General features: G+C 37.7%; 1 protein-coding gene across 1 annotated transcript in view; it reads right to left on the bottom strand.

The window, feature by feature from the left end:
• Positions 1–4632, bottom strand: part of slc38a3b (solute carrier family 38 member 3b) — a 58705-nt gene extending 54073 nt beyond the window's left edge. The window contains exon 1 of the mRNA XM_062997519.1: positions 4457–4632. The gene's annotated coding sequence lies outside the window, so the exon portion shown is untranslated. The remainder of the gene's footprint in view (positions 1–4456) is intronic.
• Positions 4633–22653: the final 18021 nt, after the last annotated feature.

The following is a 22653-nucleotide window of genomic DNA, read 5'->3' as shown; positions in this document are numbered from 1 at the left end:
ATTGAGATATTATTTTTGATCCATATCGCCCAGCCCTAGTTTAACTGTTCCTTTATAGTAAATAGCATGTAAGGAGTACTGTACTGTGTGTTGATTGACTTTTTAAAGTGGCACCTAAATGCACTGTTTATGTGAAGAATTTGGTTATTAGGTGTTATAAATCTCAATAATAGTCTAAATAAAAAGTTGCATAAAAGTTCCGTATTTATTTACAAAAATGTCTTTAGCAACTCTGAAGTAATTAGGGTGATTCATATTTGGTGTAGTGCAACTATCTGCAGGTAATTGTGTTCTGATAAATCACAGATTCTACTAAACCATCACCTAAAGAGTATGTGAAATCAGCAAACTAACAGTATCTAGAACTATCAAACTAGTTAATTTCCCCAAAGGGGATCAATAAAGTCTTATCTTAAATCAAATAGTAGGTCTATTCCTAACACATTTACTAACCCCAATTCCAGGGATATTTTGTACAATGTAATAAAAACAGGAATATGTGATTTGTTAATCCTGTTGCACATTTATTTAACATAGATAACTACAAATAAAATACTTACAATGTTATTATTGTAATACATCACCTTTTCTATTAATTACACTTTTTGATTGTTTGGAAACTGAGAATACGAATTGTTTTGCTTAATACAAGACATTGACTGCTTGAGGCAGCTTATGTATACCTGACCATAAGCGTGTTAGACATCCCATTCCAAAACGGGCATTATCATGGACCTGGCTCACAGCTGATGCACAAATGTATTTTAAAGATGTTACATGGAGATGTAAAGTGGAGCCAGGGCTTTGTGCAGGCAGCTGAACTTCAAATCAAACTTGACAAACCTTGTCTTGAGGGGGTCTTTTCCAGAGTGTTGTTACAAAATTGTAGCATTAGTTTAGGGCTGCAGGCATAAAAGTCAAGCACACACTGTGTCAACAAAGCCACATGGTTGTAGCACATGCAGAATGGGGTTCTCGCATTGACTTGCTAAAATAAACATGGACTTTCAGGGAAAATATGTCACCTTCATGGCAGCACGTCACTCTAAAATCATAGTATGCAGCCCCATAACATGACAGATATTGACTTTTGCCTCGTTTGCTGATAAGTCTGGATGGTTGTTTTTGACTGGACCAGAAAACATTATTTTTAGGTTTCTTTCTGTGAAATGGAGTTTGAGGCTGTATTTACTGATACAACTGTGGACTGTTTTAAGTTACACAGTTACACTGGAGAGTAATACCACAGTATTTTAAAGAAATCACAATAAAAATGCTTTTAATTAATTATATTACAACACTGACAGTCTCATATGGTCTGACATATGAGTTAACACAAAACCAGAACTAAAATTAGTCATCTCACACATGTGTCATGTACAGGCATGTTGTACATGCTGTCTGTACTAGTCAGCTGATATGTACAATAGGCTCTCAACTTAATGTGGATGAGTATTAAAATAAACATAAAACCATAAATTACCTGTTTATTTACCTAACAGCCATTACACAATATAATATATGAAAAATAATACATAGTAAAGCATTAGTGATATTTGCACATTTGCACTGGCTCAGACTGGTTCACACAAAACGAACATAGCTGCTGTATTTACCTATTGGGCTAGTTCAATGACTGCATGTTTATCGAAACTGTGGTGAACATTGCCCTCAAGAATGCACCAAAAGCAGTTCCACTACCAGCTTAGCTGATCCCATGCATTGCAATACCCCAAAAGCAGATTAAAGCAGGTGTAGTTGAATTGTCTGATATCTAGTTTAGTACACTGTAAGTGAAAAAGTGTATTAATTGTTTTTTGTGTGTTTTTAATTATAGAGATCTGTGGTTCCTAACCAACGACCCATTTCACATTGGGGTACGCTTGCACTATTGTAACCCAGCTGACAAAAGGGTTGAGAACCCTTCATTTAGAAAGGAAGTCAGACTGGAAAAAATGGGGGAGGGGCTCTAAACCTCTTTAATTTACATTTTCGGCATTTAGCAGACGCTTTTATCCAAAGCAACTTACAATTATGACTGAACACAATTATTTTGAGCAGTTGAGGGTTAAGGGCCTTGCTCAGGGGCCCAACAGTGGCAACTTGGCAGTGGTGGGGCTTGAACCGGCAACCTTCTGATTACTAGTCCAGTACCTTAACCACTGAGCTATCACTGCCCTTTAATAAAACTTTAATAAAAATATATTTTATCCATTAAAATGAATTCTACAACTATAGTTCTATTAGCTGAAATATTATTGGTTAAACATTTTTATCAATAAGTTTCTCAACACTATACAAAGAAATCACAGTCTCCTGGCACAGTCAAGTAAATTGCACTAAAGTCAAACCTCAGAAAGAACAAATTTAACATATTTTGTTTGGTTTTTTTTGCCCAAGTCAATCTTATGAAGTCTGTGTTGTACCACCTCACACAAACAGCAGCAACATTACCACAAATGTTGCATATGTTTCAATACCTCATTTGCAAATGCAAATGTAAAGTTTGTACTTAAATAAAAACAGTTTACTCAGAAAGACTTTCTAAAGCTTCATTAGCTCATTTTTTGGAAAGGAGAAAACAATAGGTGATACGTGCTGGCATGAAAAACTAAAGAAAATCATACTCATGAGCTTTATTGGACTCAGTGTCAGAGGTTATCGCAGACTGATGTCATAACATTATTTACTATTTAACTATTACATGATTGTGTATTGATTTGCTCCACACATCACAAACTGATTTTCCTTTACAGATTCACTGTAATTTCAAATATTCACCAGAAAGGACTTTAAATTCTTAAATGCCCAAAAATATACAGGCTGCTTCAATTTCAATATATATAAATCACACATTTATTTGACATTAATTAAAGTAAAGGTGTCTGGTTAGCTTCAAGAGCTCAACCCTAATAGAATACGCGATGCTCACGAAAGAGTCGACTCTTTGCTTAAATTAACGTTGGGAATCGACTCGAGGGAAAGAGTATTTAATAATTGAAACAATTAAATCGCATGTTTTATTAGCTATTGATGTAAGACTTTTTAAGACTGTATATGCAAGTAAAACGTATTAACATTTTTATTTGTTGAAAGTATTTTGTGCACTTTGGCACATGTCCTAATTAATCTGTTTTGAAAATCAACAAAAGTCACATTTTAGTCTACTATACTAGTGGATTTGTGGATATTCATTGATGTCTATATTTCGTAATAAATATCCATATTACGTGATAAATATTTTGATATATGTTTATAGTCTATTATACTAGTGGATTTGTGGATATTTATTGATGTCTATATTTCGTAATAAATATCCATATTATGTGATGAATATTTTGTTATACGTAGGCCTTATACAGCTTTTTGTTGTGTTTATAAGCTATTTCAATTTAATATTTTTAACAAACACGATCAAATATAGGCTAATGTTGTTAATTATGTCATGTAATGTGATTTACATAAATATTGTCTGGCCCTTTAAGAGTGTCAAGTGTACTGTGCTAGGGCATAGGGAACGAGTGTGTAGGGAGGACAGGCGAATTGATCGTCTCCGGCTATGCTTGTGTTGTCACGATTAAAAGTAACGTTCGCGTTAAACCCCTACTCCAGTGTTTGGACTGAATTATTTACATTATTTTACAAATTAGGAGTGAGATATTTAAAACGTACGTTAAAGGTAGACAGAACTAACTTTTTCTTTATATAGTTTATAAAGTAAGTTGGCAACTGTACCAAACAAAAAACCGTTAACAAACCAAAAGAACCGACTCTTTTTGTGAGATGAGTCAAATGACATGACTCGATATCCATTACAATACAGGCGAGGCGAGCTGATCCACGCGGTAGGAGATCCAGTTACAATAAAGACGCAGGGTTGTAAACCATAGTGCATGCACATAATAACACATAAAACAATCATCTAAACTAACACAGAATCAGCATACACATAAACACGCGTGCTATCAACCACATATAGTCACTTTGACTATAATAACGCTCTTATTAAAACTTAACTCCACATATGTTAAGACGCTTCGTAGACAATGCAAATAATACGAAGAACTCAGTACTCGGTCCACCAAGGATTTAGTGTTCCTTATAGAACCGTGTTTACAAATCCACGTGCCGTTAGTTTAGTTCCGCCAGGACCGCTCACTTCAGAACAGCGTTATAAGAGTCGTTAATTACACATCTAATATAAAATAAGCGTTTAAACCTGGAAAAGTGGAACACATGGACGTGACACCGGGATTCCTTTATTTTCAGGCAGCCCGTACCCACTTAAACAAAGACTGTAATTCATGTTTAATACTACAACATCCATAAACTAACTTTATTTTACATGTACAAATACTTCAGCATTTACTACAATTACAGCAAACCTAACTTTACATTTAAGTGTACCCGCTGCATGTAAATATATCAAATACGGGATTAAAAAGTGAACACTTACCAGTTGGCAAGTATTTAAATAGTACGTTGACTTTCCGTTATTTCCTCTGTTAACACGTAATTACAGCCCGTTGCTTTTCCAGGCACTTATATTGTTTTGTTTTAATGATTTTATCTCCTGTGTAACAGGGTATAATGTATAGAATAGTGGTGCGGCTCTGCCTCCTGTGTGCGGGTTCTGCGTCTCCCTTTAATGAATTGATTTAGAGCGGCTCTATGCTCAGCGGTGGGCGGAGCTATGTTGGATCAGGCCTGTCTAAATCCTCCAATCAGGTTCCACGAATTCCATGAATGGTACAAAATGAGTAATCAAAACCTGTACAGATGATAATTACATTAGATTTTCAGTATTTACCAGACGCCTTTATCCAAAGCGACTTACAGTACTGTGACGGTATACAGTCTGAGCAACTGAGTGTTAAGGGCCTTGCTCAAGGGCCCAACAGCAGCAACCTGACAGTGGTGGGGCTTGAACCAGCAACCTTCTGATTACTAGTCCAGTACCTTTACCAATAGGCTACAATTGAAGTACATAGATTATCTGTCTACAGAAATTAATACACAGTTACTTAATAAATGATAAACCAGAAAATGTAAAAAAATCTAAACTGTGACATGTGCAAAAGACATTATACTAGCCAGAACAACCTGAAAACTCTTAATACAAGGTTGGGAGGGCTCCTGCCATTCTAAAACATTTCTGCCATATTAACAACTAATGGAGACACTGATAGATTCTATCATTACACAAAGCTAGTAAGTGGAATATGTTTATTTATTTATTTATTTATTTTCTATTTTATTTATGCATTTTCTCCCAATTTAGCATAGTCAATTTGTCTTCCGCTGCTGGGGGATCCCTGATTGCAGTCGAAGCCAACTTGCGTGCAACCCTTTTTCAGCCATGCACTCTGCACAGGCACCTCTCTATCTGCCAATCAGGGTCCTTACTAGGGCTGGCTCGATACCACTTTTTTATGTCCGATACCGATACTGCAAATTGAGTATCTGCCGATACCAATCCGATACCGTCATTTCTCCTCTCAAACAACTAAGCAGTAATAATACATGTCTCAATGCATCATGGTTAAACTACCTATCTAAATAACAATGCTCAGACTGTGAAACAAATATTATAAAGGAATAAATACAGAACCTACAAAACATCTATCACACTATCACACTTATGCAAAACTGCTGTTTTTATTTTAACTTTTACACACAGAACATTTAGCAGCATTTTTGGTTTGTTTAACAGCACCATACAAACATTTAAAATAAAATTGCAAAAGTGCAACTTTATCTGTACAAATAAATTAAAATTTCAATAAAAAATTCTAGATTTGTCCTTGAAGAGGCAGCGAAAAATTATAAAATAAATAATAAAAAATATTTATTTTTATATTTTATATATATTTATGAACAATAAAAATGTTAAAATAAAATATTTAATAATAAAAAATAAACAAATGTATCTATCTTGTCCCTGCTTGGAGATCTCTCACATCCTCAATGAAATTTAATCCATTAGTGTTATAAAATAAAACAAACTACACCGTTTCCCATGTAGCAACTGATGTCCTCTTCAAAATCCAGTGGTTTTTTTAATAAGCGTGCTTTGGTTTTTAATCATCTAAAAACGTAACAGAACTTTAACGGAAAATCTACGGAAACAAGCACTGCATCAATTCTAATTGGTCCATCGCGTTTGACTGACATCCACATCTTTCAATTGTAGACACTTTGAACAACAAGTAGATGATTTTTTAAAATTCTAAAATGCTTCTAAATGGCCTTATTTACATTAAGTGTTGTTTACATTAAGTGTTATTTACATTAAGTGTTATTTACATTAAGCAAAAGTATTGGATCGGATTACACGTTTTTTTCCTTCCGATATCCGATCCAGTGATTTGGGCCAATATCGGACCGATACCGATACAGAGTATCGGATCGTGCCAGACCCCAGCGTTTGAAGACCCCACCCACATAGTTTGGTCATCCCGCCCTAGCAGAACCATGCCGCAGGCACTGCCAATTATGCCCACTAGATGGCGCCCAGCCAACCTGTGGCAACGCCGAGTTTCAAACCGAGGAGTTCAGAATCTCTGGCTGTTGTAGAAGCCAAAATTCTTTCAGCTTCTGTTTCTTCTATCTACCTGTGCAATGTTTTCTAACTGCCGCACAACCCCAAAGCATAAGAGTTCCACCATATGATATGATATGTGATATAATATGATAAGTTTAATGGGATGGAAAATGTATCATATATACTTGATGTACAATATGTTAATATGAATATTGAAGCTCTAAAATAATTGTTCTATGGACAGCAATCAGGTGTTCAATAATAAGTGCTTTGCCACATAACAGCTATTTTATATTATTAATTATTAATGTATTATTAATGTGTTCTTATTCCAGAATGTCATGCATACTGTCTCAAAGTCAGTCACCATAAGTGGCCTCAACAATCACAGCATTTAAACATTGCTTCTTCATACATCAGCGAACTGAATCATTTTCCATTTAGTGGTTTGTGGTCCATCATTTGACCACAAACCATTAAGGACATGTAAAAAGTATTCTGTGATAGATTAAAGATGTTTTAGAGGCTTTGTGCTTGTCATCACATCACAATAAACACAAAAAGAGGAAGAACCCTAAAAGATAAAAAAAAGCTGTGCTACTTTACAATCTTCCAATAAAGCTCTACCTCTAATACCAACCCACAATCCACTTGCCACATGGTAATTTTGTCCTTTTTTATTTAGTCTCAGACTAGATCTGTCAAACATAAATACAAGTTTAAGAAAGTATCCGAGAGCTAAAGCTGAAGAAGGGGAAAATACATTTGAAAACATACATGTGGGTTTCAATGGATAGTTATTTTTAAGTACAAAGTATTTGTTTGCACAGAGGAGTCAATGTGTCTGTGGCAGACCTACGCTGCTAAAGCTCAGTTTGTATATTTCTTACGGCCATACAGTGTTAGCTGCAGTTGAGATGTTATTGCATGTATCTGTCATATGCTTTACATTTATCACCTTGTATAAATAAATTAAACCTTGTACAAAAAAAGTATCTAAATTGGAACACTGTAAGTCAGCCTTGCATTTATGAATGTAACTGTGTTTTTAAAATTCCAAAAAGTATGAAAACTGCAAGATAAATAATAATTAGGGCTGTCGAAGTTAACGCGATAATAACGCATTAACGCAATCTTAATTTAACGCGATTAAACAAAATAGTGCCATTAACGCAATTTCTAGTTCATGTTGAGACTTGACTGGTAAAACAAACGTTTTAATGTCGGACTTGCCACCGTTTTTCATTTGCGGTTTGTTAACATAATGTAAAAGAGCGTCGTAGCATTTGCACTTGCATAATAAAGAAATAAATACACGCTATATTCACAAGTTGTCGGAAGCAGAACACTTTATTAACTTATTCTGTTACGGTAAAGAATACCGGACAGCTGAGTCAAGCACGTTAGTCCATGAACTATGGAAGCCCCAAAGGGTCAAAACACACTCACTTCGTGTAGAAACGTCCATCAAACCATTGGATAGTATTACTGCCTAGTATGTGAGTGAATAAAACTCCCTTACAGTTTTCTCTTGTCCCAGCAGTTTTTAACATCAGTACATTTAGCATAAAATGTGTTCACCATTTTAATTGTAACATTTCACTTAAAAATCCTTGTTTTCTATAACATTTACACAGATTTTTTTTAATGCAATTAATCGCGATTAACTATATGAAATTCTGAGATTAATCGCGATTAAAATTTTTAATCGTTTGACAGCCCTAATAATAATGCAACAAATACACCGATAAACAATAACATTAAAACCACCTCCTTGTTTCTACACTCACTGTCCATTTTATCAGCTCCACTTACCATATAGAAGCACTTTGTAGTTCTACAATTACTAACTGTAGTCCATCTGTTTCTCTACATACTTTTTTAGCCTGCTTTTACCCTGTTCTTCAATGATCAGGACCCCCACAGGACCACCACAGAGCAGGTATTATTTTGAGGTGGATAATTCTCAGCACTGCAGTGACACTGACATGGTGGTGGTGTGTTAGTGTGTGTTGTGCTGGTGTGAGTGGATAAGACACAGCAATGCTGATGGAGTATTTAAACACCTCACTGTCACTGCTGGACTGAGAATAGTCCACCAACCAAAAATATCCAGCCAACAGCGCCCCGTGGGCAGCGTCCTGGGACCACTGATGAAGGTCTAGAAGATGACCAACTCAAACAGCAGCAATAGATGAGCAATCGTCTCTGACTTTACATCTACAAGGTGGACCAACTAGGTAGGAGGGTCTAATAGAGTGGACAGTGAGTGGACACGGTATTTAAAAACTCCAGCAGCGCTGCTGTGTCTGATCCACTCACACCAGCACAACACACACTAACACACCACCACCATGTCATTGTCACTGCAGTGCTGAGAATGATCCACCACCTAAATAATACCTGCTCTGTGGTGGTCTTGAAGGGGTCCTGACCATTAAGGAACAGCATGAACGGGGGCTAACAAACAGATGGACTACAGTCAGTAATTGTAGAACTACAAAGTGCTTCTATATGGTAAGTGGAGCTGATAAAATGGACAGTGAGTGTAGAAACAAGGAGGTGGTTTTAATGTTATGGCTGACCGGTGTAAGTTCACAATAACAATCATCTTGTAACTACAGGGTGTCCCTAAAGTCTAGACACATAGGAAATATCACTAACTATAACTAACTATGTGTTTATTAAAAATACACATACATATTGCATCACAAATAGTGGAAAACACATTGAAGATGTTATTGATTATTATTCCAATGAAATAAAATGTTGCCTATGTGTCCAGACTTTAGGGAAACCCTGTATATCACTCTTCTTAGAAGGCTTTTCAAAACTCACAAGACTTAAAAAGTATGTGAGAATTTGTGCCCATTCAGTCAAAATAGTAGACTATGCTTAGCACGGCAATCACACTAACATGGTAATAACATGGTAGTGTGTGTTGTTCTCGAGTGTTTCTGGGGCCACACTGTTGTTTGGATTTTCAAATATCTGGTCTCTCTATTAGGAGCTCATACCCTTTTAGCAGATATTGTACAACCCCAAATCAGAAAAAGTTGGGACAATAAAAAAAAATGCAGTATTCCTTAAATTTACTTTAACTTTTATTTGATTGCAGACACTTGTCTGCTAAACTTCATTGCATTTGTTAATATACATCCATTCCTGGATTTCAGGCCTGCAACACATTCCAAAAAAAAGTTGGGACGGGGGCAATTTAGGGCTAGTAATGAAGTGAAAAAAACAAATAATAATAAAGGTGATTGTAATCATGGTTTGGTACAAAAGCAGCATCCACTGCATCAAGAACCGCCACTCAACAGTAGCTGATATAACCACATGGGTGAGGGATTACTTTGGCAAACCTTTGTCAAGCACTACAATACAGAGTTACATGCACAAATGCCGCTTAAAACTTTACTGTACAAAAAAGAAGCCTTATGTTAACCATGTTTAGAAGCGGCGTCACCTTTGGGCTTGGAGGCATCTAGGATGAACCATCACACAGTGGAAACATGTATCGTGGTCAGATAAATCAGCATTCCAGGTATTTGGAAAAAATGGACACCGTGTGCTCCAGACGTAAATCCAGACTCTTATCAGCAACAAGTCCAAAAGTCAGGGTCTGTCATGGTATGGGGATGTGTCAGTGCCCTTGGCAAAAGTCAGTTACATTTCTGTGATGGCAGCATTAATGAGACAAGTACATTGAGATCTTAGAGCAACATATGCTGCCTTAAAGGCATGGCTGTGGAAGAAGAGGGTACGGGTACTGGACTGGCCTGCCTGCAGTCCTGACCTGTCCCCAATAGAGAATGTGTGGAGGATTTTAAAACTAAAAATGCGACAACGACGACCCCGTACTGTTGCACATCTTAAGACGTGTTTGCAGGAAGAATGGGACAAAATAAAAGCTGAAACACTAAATCGCTTGGTCTCCTCGGTGCCAAAACGTATTTTACGTGTGGTGAAATGGAATGGCAACATTACAAAGTGGTAAATGCTTTACTGTCCCAACTTTTTTTGGAAGGTGTTGCAGGCCTGAAATGCAGGAATGGATGTTTATTTATAAATGAAATGAAGTTGAGCAGATAAAACATGAAATATCTCAGGTTCATCTTGTCTGCAATCAAGTAAATGTAAGAAACTCTGTGTTTTTTGTCCCAACTTTTTCTGATTTGGGGTTGTAGGTGTACATTTAGAGACTAAAGCTATTTTCTTTTTTCATGTTCATTGTGTGTTTATCTTCCTCTAGTCTTTTATAAGTGAACACTTTCTGATTATGGGACACTGTTGGCTGTATATTATTAGTTGGAGTGCTATTTTCTGCCTAAACCAGAAGATTTAACATTTCACAGATTTTTTTATTGCTGGGTGTATGATTTGTGGAAAACATTGGAAATTTGTGATTTGTGGAAAACATTGTTATTAAAATAAAAATGCAAAATAAAAGCTTTATGGTCTTAGATTATCAACCCACACTGTATTTCTTGTTGAGCATGTTCACAAGTTTGCCAATATAGGTTGTACAACACCTACTCTACCATCTGCACCACCATGTTACTCGCCAGCAATTCATGTCATTTTCAAATATAAAGTTACAATAATTATATATTTGACCTGTTACTAGGTGGTACTAATAAACTTACTACAGTCAGGAAATTTATAGTTACTCTTAATGCACTGCATAGCAGTATCATGTGTTATTTAAATAGAGAGAAATAACCAAGGCCTTGGTGATATTTTTGGAAAGTGTTGAATAGGTTTCTTCCACATGCTATTATTAACTTTATGGCTTTAATACAGTATGTAGGCACTTGTTCTGGCACCCATTCTGGATTAGGCTATTTTAGCCACACATATTTGCTTACAGGTTCATAAAATCAATCATACAGCTGTGCAGTATTCAAAGATGAACAGGGGCAGAAGTCATAAAATGATAGTTGGTTTATTACATCTCTGCCTTGCTAGAGTTTCCCCAGTCACTAATAAGTGGTATTATTGTGAATATACAATGTCAAGGAGCAACAACAGCAGGCCAAAGTAGCTCACTGTTAAGCAATCAAGAAGCTGCCATCCAAGCCTGAGGTATTTGTATTTAGAATTATAAAATAAAAGTATGGAGGTATGGAACAACAATTAATTAAACAGTAGTTTATTGAAGAACATTACAGTCAGCTTTTTGTCTTACAAAAAGGGCAAGACCAGAAGCATCCTCTCTGTCTTAAATTGCTTTATAGTCCCTATAAAAATATGTATATTGGCCTGGCATGGGTCCAGTGTCTGTATGTGGGAAGTAATTACATCAGGATATTATCACCACAGTGCAGCTGTCTTCCTTCTGTTTGTACCAAGGAATGTTGTCTGACTTTCGTCAAGCAGGCATAGGCTATAGAGATTTACCCATATCAGCCTATGAAATACATATGCAGTGCCTACAGGAATATGTGAGGAGCATTCCACTTTGCGTTAGTCGTACTTGGCTGGTATAAGCCTATTTCTACACACACTTACACAGTAACTCGTGCACACTCCACTACTTTAATTGTTTGCCATGCCAGTTCATTAGATTCTGAGCCCAGCTCCTTGCCCTTGTCTCTCCAGAGCTGAGAGCCCATGCAATTACTTTTCCATTACAGAAAAAACAGCAGCAGAGAAGAGCTTTGATTTGTTTCTGAGTGTGACAGCCAGAGTAGGTTGTTCGGTCAGATTCAGCTCACATCACTGTTGTTTGCATTAATTGCTTTAATTGCACAGTTTCAGGCTTAAACACGGGTTTATCAATAGAGCTGCCACTGCCTTTTTGATCCCAGCTCTGTTTACTCAGGTCAAACCACCAGAAACCTGGTGGATATTAAAAGTGATTTGTAAGCTGTGAGATGTGTGAGGCTGCCACATGATAATAACTAGTATATAGTATTACTGTTGCAAATGTAGTTTGATTACTATTTGTACATTTCTATATTTAAAGGATGCTGATTAAAAAGTATATATATATATATGAAATAAATAGTACAAAAAGTAGTTTGGTTTGCTAACCAAACAAGAACAATTAAAAAGGTATTGTCTTGAGGGCAGCATAAGCTGCTCTAAAATCTCTTTTCTGCAATAATGCTGCCATCACAGAAGTGTGAATTGCATTTGCCAATGGCACTGACACAGCCCCATACCATGACAGATCCTGACTTTTAGACTTGTTCCTGATAACAGTCTGGACCATCCTTTTTGTGCTTGTTATGAAGCACACAATGTCTATTTCTTTTTTAAAAAGATCAGTAATATTGATTCATCTGATTACAACACATGTTTCCACTATCAGGGGCCAGTGATAGCTCAGTGGTTAAGGTATTGGACTAGTAAACAGAAGGTTGCCGGTTCAAGCCTCGCCACCACCAAGTTGCCACTGTTGGGTCCCTGAGCAAGGCCCTTAACCCTCAGTTGCTCATTGTGTAAGTCGCTTTGGATAAAAGCGTCTGCTAAATGCTGAAAATGTAAATGTAAATGTGATGGATCATCTCAGATGCCTCCGAGCTCGGAAAACTTAATGCCGCTTCTGGACATGGTTAACAAAAGGCTTAATTTTTGCACAGCAAGATTTTAAGTAGCATTTGTAAATGTAACTCTGTATTGTAGCACTTGACAAAGTGTTGGCAAAGTAATCCCCTACACATGTGGTTATATACACTGACCAGACATAACATTATGACCACTGACCGGCGACAGGGTCATGGGCGACCAAGGCTCATTGATGTACGTAGGAAGCGAAGACTGGCCCGTGTGGTCTGATCCAACAGACGAGCTACTGTAGCTCAAATTGCTGAAGAAGTTAATGCTGGTTCTAATAGAAAGGTGTCAGAATATGCAACGCATCGCAGTTTGTTGTGTATGGGGCAGCAAAAGGGGGACCAACACAATATTAGGAAGGTGGTCATAATGTAAATAAACAAACTTGGCTGTGTTTGAGGGAGGGAAGGTTAGGCAGGGTCACTTCCACTGCTCCTGCAATTTGCAATTTCCAGGACTGGTCGGGGTGCCTGCACAAATGAAGAGGGGAGGGGAGTCACATGGAGCTTAGTGTGGCTGACTCTGTACGTGATAATGCTTTGTGTGGGCACCCAAAATTGGCAGGTGATAAGAAGTGGTCACAAATTGGACATAATGTATATCAGAGGGGGCATGTGATGATCTGGCTCTCCTTGATCAGATTAGAGGTTGTTTACTTTCATGATCTCTATTGTGTGTGAGAGTGCATTCTGTTGCCACTTAATTTTCTGTCTGACTAGAAAGTATTAAGATTTGTTTAAGGAATGTCAGATCTATAATTGTTTTTCTATGTTTATTAATGCTATTCTACAGCTTAAAATAAGCATAATTACAATTAAGGCAGAAAGATTAAACAACATCATAAATTTGTTATGTGTATGATTCTGACATCATAGTTTTATAAATGAAGCTCACATCAAATTGAATGGAGATAAAATGACACAAGATGCCAGGATCCAGCACCATTCAGTCCCTCCCAAACAGTGCATAAGGTCACACAACTTGGCAGATGCAAAAGTTTAGGAATTCTCTCAGACTAATTGACCAAGTAATTATTCTCTAAAAGGTGTTTTGTTCAGACTCACTAGAGGAGGTTCCTTGCTGAGACAGCAGTTTTTTCATGTGTGCACCTCAAGTCACACAATTAGATAATTATGTAATGTGTGTTTGTCCTTATTAAAATGAAACACTGAGTGAAAATGACAGCATTATTACACAACCGACAGACAAGCATTATTACACAACCGAAGAAATGGCAGCACTTCAAGTCCCAGCCCAGAATTAAACACACATTTCGGGATAAGTTATGACGTCAGAGATTACAGAATGCGAGAGCTGGACAGGACAGGACATCTATATGCTGTGCTATTTAATCATTTCTAGAGCTGTTTAGTGGCATGTTTGAACCAGTTCATAAGTAATGTCTTTGTCTGGTAGGTGGTATATTAGGTGTAATGTGTGGCCATAGTGTTTTATTCTTAGTGTAAATGAGTTTTCCACACTATTACTAAATTTTATATTAATAAATAAATATGATATATTAATAAAACTAAAATAAAATATAGTGTGTGTTCTCTTTTTTGATCTAGTACTGAATTAGTTTCTGTAGTAGGGGAGGTGGTTTAACTTGTCATATTGATGGTCAGACATGTCTAAGGTCATGCCCGTGTAACCAATGTGGCTTGCAAAATATTTTATCTATCTCTCAGCTTCTCTCATACAATACATTAATAAATTATGTATCACTATGCTACTGTTACCTAGCAAATCAAGAAAATGCTGTTTCAAATCTCAGTTCTGCTATCTGGCAGGCTGGGCGCCTACATGAACAACGATTGGCTGTTGTTCATACAGGGTGGGAGCCGGACAGAGATTCCTCATAACTGATGTAATTACGACCTCTGCTGGCTGATTGATGGCGCCTGCACATAAATGAGTAATAATCTGTTGATCAGGGTGTGGCTCTCCGAACACAAAGCTGATCCACATATGAACTCGCCTCATGCAGGTTAAAAGATGCAGTTGGCTACTGCACACATGTCGGAGGGTGGAGATCAACATCAGTAGAGAGGAAGCATAATGCACTTGGGTAACTGGATATGCTTAAGTCAGGAGAAAAAGGGAAGAAAATGCTTAAACAAAAAATTAATCTAGAACATGCTAATTAGCTTTCATTTTCACATTTATTTGTGAACTGAAGCACACCCATGTAACATGAATTGCATTTCATTATCCATTATTTAACATGTTCTGTTGAATGATAATTATTATGTCTACATTTTTAGATTACACTTAGCCTAAATGCATTAGAAAAGCACTTTTATGCTATAAAATATGAGAAAATGGTTTATGCTATAAAATATTTAAAGATCTTTAATCCTAAACCTTTAACACTTTCCTTTTACCCCTGTTCTATTCATTTTGACACTGGCAAAGTAGGAGAGTCACACTGCTGATACTGAATATTGATCAATTAAAAAACCATGTCAGTCCATGTTTTGTTATACAAGCTCAAATCTAGGACAGTATAATTACTTAGAAACCTTAAAAGTTATTCTGCAATTTTAGTCTGGTATTACTGGCATCAACTATTTGTTTGTGTTGGGTCAGGCCAGTCTGAAAAATGGACTCAGCTCTTTTGGCTTTCATGGCAGTGAAACAAGGCAATGCTCAAGCAAAGCAGATGCCCATCAGGCCAGTGTAAAAACAGAGTGATTTCAAAGCTTAATACATTCAGGATGATATCTATCTGTTTGTCTGTCTGTCTGTCTGTCTGTCTATTTTGTGTGTGTATGCTCAGTTGTGAAGCATTTCTCATGATATTCCAGTTTGAAATGGCTGTTGCCACTTAATTTTCTGATTTTCTGATATGCTATGAAATATTAAAAAATCTTAAACCTTTAACACTTTCTCATTCCCCCAATCTATTCATCCTGTGACACTGGCAAAGAAGGAGAGTCGCATAATACAGATACTAAATATTGATAAATTAAAAGACCATGCCCGTCCATGTTTTGTTATACAAGCTCAAATCTAGGACAGTATAATTACTTAGAAACCTTAAGCAATTCTGCAATTTTAGTCTGGTATTATAATCTATCTATCTCCCTATCTATGTAATCTATTTTTTATTTTATATTTATATGAAGTCAGGGCCTGTTTTGCATTTTCTCAAATTTATTAGACAAGGAAGGCAGGGTGCCAGAAGACAGATCTGCTGCAAAGTACCAAAAAGCCACTTTTTTTTCACTGACTTAGACCCAGAGCCAATTCAGAAAATCAAGCCCACATTATGCATGTTTTTGGAGAAAAATACTCCTCACAATGATGATCAAACCCAGATCAAAGCCAGGCCCTTAGGACCCATATTACAGTGTTAATTCTTGTCATATTCTGAATATCTGTCTTCTATGCATGGACGTCTCTGTATGCTTTCCCCCCTTCTGTGGCTATAACAGCCTCTACTTTTCTGAAAGGTTTTTCACAAAACTGTCCGGAAAAAACAAGATGAGCTTTTGAAAAGTCAATAAATCAATGATTGATAGAAAGACTTGGCTTAAAATCTGTATTCTTATTCATCCCAAAGGTTTTCAGTTGAGTTGAGACCAGAACTCTGTGCAGGTCAATGGACTTGCCAAACATTTTCCCCCCTTTTATTTATTTTTTCCCCTTTATCTCCCAATTTAGACATTTCCAGTTCCTGATTGTAAATCCGCTGCCACTTGCACAACCCCCGATCTGATAAGAGAGAGATGGATCACCACATGCCCCTCTGACAGGTTTCCAATCTGCAGCCACTTGCCAGTGTTGGACTCCCACACACAGTCGTATCATGTACAGAGAGCAATGCTAAGCTCCATGTGACACCCCCCCCCACCCCCCCACCCCCACACACACCTAAAACACACACATACTTGTGCTGGTGCCTGGACCCAGACCCAGAGATTGCATATTGTAGCTCCTTCAACCACAGCCAACTGTCCTTTTGACCATATAGTGTCTGAATAGTGCAGTGATCTTCATTCTCACACACACACACACACACACACACACACACTCATACACACCCACACACAAATATTGCTGCTGATTTAGTAATCAAGTCAGGAGGAATGAGATCCAAAACAAACAGCAGTGACTCAACAGTGACGTGCTTATGTGGTACAGTGATGACCCTCTTCAACAGGGCACCTGGTATTATTTCATTCATTTTATTTTATTTTTATTAACCGCTTTATCCTTGTCAGGGTTACAGTTGGTCCAATTTACCCAAACACACTGGCCGCAAGGCAGAAATATACTCTGGACAGGGTGCCAATCTATCACAGGCCAGCATATGCTCACACAATTACTCCCTAACAGCTGTGGTGATTTAGAGTAGCCAGTCGACCTTTGGCATGTGTTAACAAGAGGTAACAAGGTACTTGGAGAACATCCATGTGGCCATAGGTTCCACTGACCCTGGTGCCATGACGCACTATCCGGCAAAAGCCCGATAAATTGGCACCTTGTCCAGGGTATTCCTGCCTTGCGCCCAGTGTTTTTGGGTAAATTGGACCAATTGGACCTACGTGCAGTGTTCCATGAGCTGGCTCCACCAAGACCCTGATCAGAATAAAGTAGTTATTACCGCTGAATTAATTAATGAGCTGGATTCTGAGTCACTACCTGTAAAGTAAGGCAGGATGCCAGGTAATCACAAAACATTACACACTCTCACATTAATTTAAATGTAATGGTACTTAGGGGTTATGTAGAGTAACCAGTCCATCCACTGGCAAATATTTGGATGGTGGAAGGAAACCAGAAACCCAGAGAGACACAGGGAGGAAATGCCAAACTCCACAAAGACAAGAACTCCTGTCCCCGGGGCACTAAAGCTGTACCACAGTGCCACCCAACTGAAGTACACTGCCAAAATTATTACAGCATTTATCCATGTCTGCTGTCTGCGCTACCATACCATCCCTCCTTTCATTTCAATTCAGTTGTAGCTAAATGTTTATTGCTGTCATCTTTTAATGCTTGATAATCACCTCATATTGATTAAACAAGGGGGAAAATATTCAAATTGGCATTGCATTTAATTAGATAATAGAATTTGGAATGTAGTGTAAACCCTGCTGTGCTTAACATGTCATTATTGTTCTTGTGTGTGTACTTACAAAAGTAAACTTGTAATTAATTTTATGGTTGTGGTCTGTCTGATTACCCTGGAATCACTGGGCACAATACAGTAACACACACCGGACACCTCCTCCCCTCCCTCAGACATAGCCAATCATGTCTGATAGCACCAGTGGGAATTAAACCCTGGATCCCAGCAGTAGTAGGCTAGCGTATTTTACTGCTATGTCACTCTAGCGCCCTGGAATATATACATTTACATTTTCAGCATTTAGCAGACACTTTTTATCCAAAGCAACTTACAGTACTGTGACAATATACAGTCTAAGCAATTAAGGGTTAAGGGCCTTGCTCAAGAGCTCAACAGTGACAACCTGACAGTGCTGGGGCTTGAACCAGTGACCTTTCAATTACTAGTCCAGTAACCACTAGGCTACAACTGCCCTATATATCTGTCTGTTTAATATACACCAATAAGCCATAACATTATGACCACCTCCTTGTTTCTACACTCACTGTCCATTTTATCAGCTCCACTTACCATATACAGTAGAAGCACTTTGTAGCACAGCAGCACTGCTGGAGTTTTTAATTACCGTGTACACTCTATTAGACACTCTTACCTAGTTGGTCCACATTGTAGATGTAAAGTCAGAGACGATCGCTCATCTATTGCTGCTGTTTGAGTTGGTCATCTTCTAGACCTTCATCAGTGGTCACAGGACGCTGCCCACGGGGCGCTGTTGGCTGTATATTCTTGGTTGCTGGACTATTCTCAGTCCAGCAGTGACAGTGAGGTGTTTAAAACCTCCAGCAGCATTGCTGTGTCTTAGAACAACACACATCAGCACAACACACACTAACACACCACCACCATGTCAGTCTCACTGTAGTGCTGAAAATGATCCACCACCTAAATAATAACTACTCTGTGGTGGTCCTGACCATTGCAGAACAGCACGAAAGGGGGCTAACAAAGCATGCAGAGAAACAGATGGACTACAGTCAGTAATTGTAGTACTACAAAGTTCTTCTGTATGGTAAGTGGAGCTGATAAAATGGACAGTGAGTGTAATAACAAGGAGGTGGTTTTAATATTATGGCTGACCAGTGTATATATAGATCTGTTTGTTTAATATATTTACTCATTAAATGCATGAAAATTTTTTTGTAAAACCCATAATACATTATGTTGCCTAAAAATTGTGGGTGGCACAATTGCTTAGCAGGTTTAATAAGGTTGGTTTCAGTCTCCTAGTCCAGGGTTTTTATGGCTCGTGAGCCGAAAAGAACGGGTCGCAGAGCAAAATAATAATAATAATTGAATAAACCTGTACACGAACGCCCCCTTGTGGAGGCTTTATGTTACATCTTGAATAGAGAGAGTAAGATGTATTGTGTTGCCTGGGTGGTGTAAAAAAAATAATCGACAAAATGTGGGTTGCTTGAAAAAAAAGGTTTGAAAAACCCTGTCCTAATCCATGTGGGTTCAGAAAAGCTGCCTATAACAAACTGACCATGATAATATTATTACTAAGGATGATTGAATTAAAAAAATGCATTGATCAGAACATAACATATATATTTTAAGAAAACCCAAACTTGTCTGCCCTACATCAAAAGGTGCTGGAACATTTTAATTAAGCTTGACATGTTTTAGAGATAACATGCAGGAAAGAAGCCCTTGTTCCAAGTCAGCACTGTAAGAATTATTGTATTGTATTGCTGACAGCAGTCAAAGCTATGTAACTGTAGACAATGACACGTATGTTCCAGACCTGTTTTTTGTTCATAGAACACATCTGAGTATCAAGACAAATTTCCTGTCAGTATAAGGTGGAAATTTCGGTTTCTTACTGACCTTGGCACAAAAAAAACACATGATCTGCCCTATTTATATGGGCACAGAAAAAACACATATCTATAGACTATCAGTCAGTCCCAATCAGAGTTAACATTACTTTTAGTGTGTGTAATGAATAGCACAAAATATTTTTTTCTCATTTTATTTTTTATTTTTACCACAGATTTACGATGGATCAGACTTCCCAAGAATCACTGGGCTGAGTGCAGTAACACACCACACAGGACGCCAATCCATCATGGGGCCACAGCAAACCTCCCTCAGACATCATGTCTGTGTGTAGACGCCTGACCTGCCAATAGCACCTCTGGGAATTCAAACTCTGGACCCCAGCTGTGGTGGGCTAGCCTAATTTACCACTGTGCCACCTGAGCACCCTGATACTAAAGAATATTACATGTATTTTTGGTCCTGTTCATTGGTTGCAAGTACATAACTAATGCATTTGAAACAGCCCCGGTTCTGGACTGCTTTGCTTGGGGGGGCAGTAAAACCTAATGAGGGGGCATGTTGATAGTCATGTTTTTGAAGCCAGAAATATATTCAAGGCTTGATTTGTGCATGAATGATGACAGCCAAGCTATTGATACTGCATGGCTTAAAGTGATGTATGAGGTAAAGAAATAAAAATGCATGTTTTCGAACTTAAACTTAAAACCCAATGATTAAAAAATACATGTTGATTATGTAAATGGAGAAAAAAGATTATCTAATTGTATTTCATTTTAATACGCCCCCTTAATTAAATTGCCATTACTAATAGAACAACTCTATTTCTTGAAAGGCTTTAATACAAATTTAAGTCAAAGCTGACAAGTGTACCTACACACAGACTGAGAATATTCAAACGTGGAAATAGGAATGAGTGAGAATATTTATATTATTGGGAAATTAAAATATAAAGAAAACAAAAGAATACTAATTCTGTAAAAAAAAAGTGTTTACCAGTATACCTGCCTCTCGCTCACACTAACAGAACATATACTGCCGAACTGAACTGTTTGGGGCAGTCTGCCGATTTTTATATGACTCAAAGAGCCAATCAGGAATAAGCAAGGAAATATCTTCACACTGTAAAACAAAATGCATTTTTGTGATTGGTTCAGAGATAATTTTAAAAATAGCCGTTGCTGGCATTGTGCTTGGGGGGGCAAAGACACAATTTGGGGGGGCAATGCCCCCCTCAGCCCCCCCCCCCCCCCTAGCGCCGGCCCTGATTTGAAATGATACTGTATGAATTTTTTTAATAATATGTAAAAATGATAAAGACCCTCAGTAAGGCAGCAAATGTTTTAAGGATTGAACGACAATTCTGAACATTTTTTAATTTTTTTTGATCTGGATAAATAATATAAATTTTTTTTTTAAATGTTCAGATTCTGGACAGCTGAAGTATTTGGATACTACTGTCCTCTGTTGGTAGATGAATATAAGGCCTATTTTTATTACTATGTATCCTGCTTTTAGCCTCTTAGACATGGGCAATTATGACGCTATTTACTACACACTATACAGCCAAAAGTATGTGGACACTCCCTTCTCATTATTGAGTTGGGGTGTTTCAGCCTCACCTACTGCTAACAGGTGTTGACTTATTTACAATGAATTAAAGTAAATGCTTTCAACTATGTATGTAAGATATTTAACTTTAATAAAATGACTGTACTCAAGTGCACAAAGCAAGGTAAAGAAGGGTGTGTCTGTGTGTCCAACCAGTAATACCAAGAATGGCCTGTAAATGGCATATTTAATATATGTATATTAGTCTTTAAAAAAAGATATGGTTATTTTTACAATGATATGGGGAGGGGGGCAAACTGTTTTCCCACAAAGGGGAGGGCGTGTCCCCCCAGGCCAGAGTATGTCCGCCCCTGACTTCATCTGGCTAAATGTAGTGTTTATTTTATCAGGCAGTAGCTGCACCTTAAAAGCATTAATTCGCTGCAGCTGGGAGATATACTTAAATACCAGTTTTGTTGGCCACCTCACTATGGACTGATTTTGTGTTGGGACATGTCAGATGAACCCCCTGCATCTGCAAGGTCATAAGATATGAACCCAATATGCAGGAGAAAACTACCAACAAAATGCAAGTGGCCAAAATATTGGAAACTGAAAGCAAAATAAAACCGAATCAAAATTCCAAAGCCCAAAGCTGAGAAATGATAATACAGACAGACACACGAGTGCACGCTTGCTCATATTTAATATTTTAGCTAATCATTTTTTATTTAATTTTTACCACCACATAACTGTGGTCAGGGTCATGGTAGGTCCAGTTTCCCCAGTAACAATGGGCTCAAAGCAGGTATACACCCCGGCCATGGCACCAAACCATTGTGGGTTTTAGGCCATCCCCTCATACATAGCCAAGCATGTCTATTTAGGTGTCCAGCTTTAAACCTGCATCTCATTGGTGGAAGGCTAACGTAATAGACCACGGCCCACCTGAGCGCCCAAACCAACTGTATTGTTTTTTGTATTAATTTACATTTTTGGCATTTAGCAGACGCCTTTATCCAAAGTGACTTACAGTATTTTGACAGTATACAATCTGAGCAATTGAGGGTTAAGG

Source organism: Trichomycterus rosablanca, chromosome 6 (genome assembly GCF_030014385.1).
Source record: "Trichomycterus rosablanca isolate fTriRos1 chromosome 6, fTriRos1.hap1, whole genome shotgun sequence".
Classification (NCBI taxonomy): Eukaryota; Metazoa; Chordata; class Actinopteri; order Siluriformes; family Trichomycteridae; genus Trichomycterus; species Trichomycterus rosablanca.
Note: the sequence above shows the minus strand (reverse complement) of the source record. Positions and strands in the feature narration are given on the sequence as shown.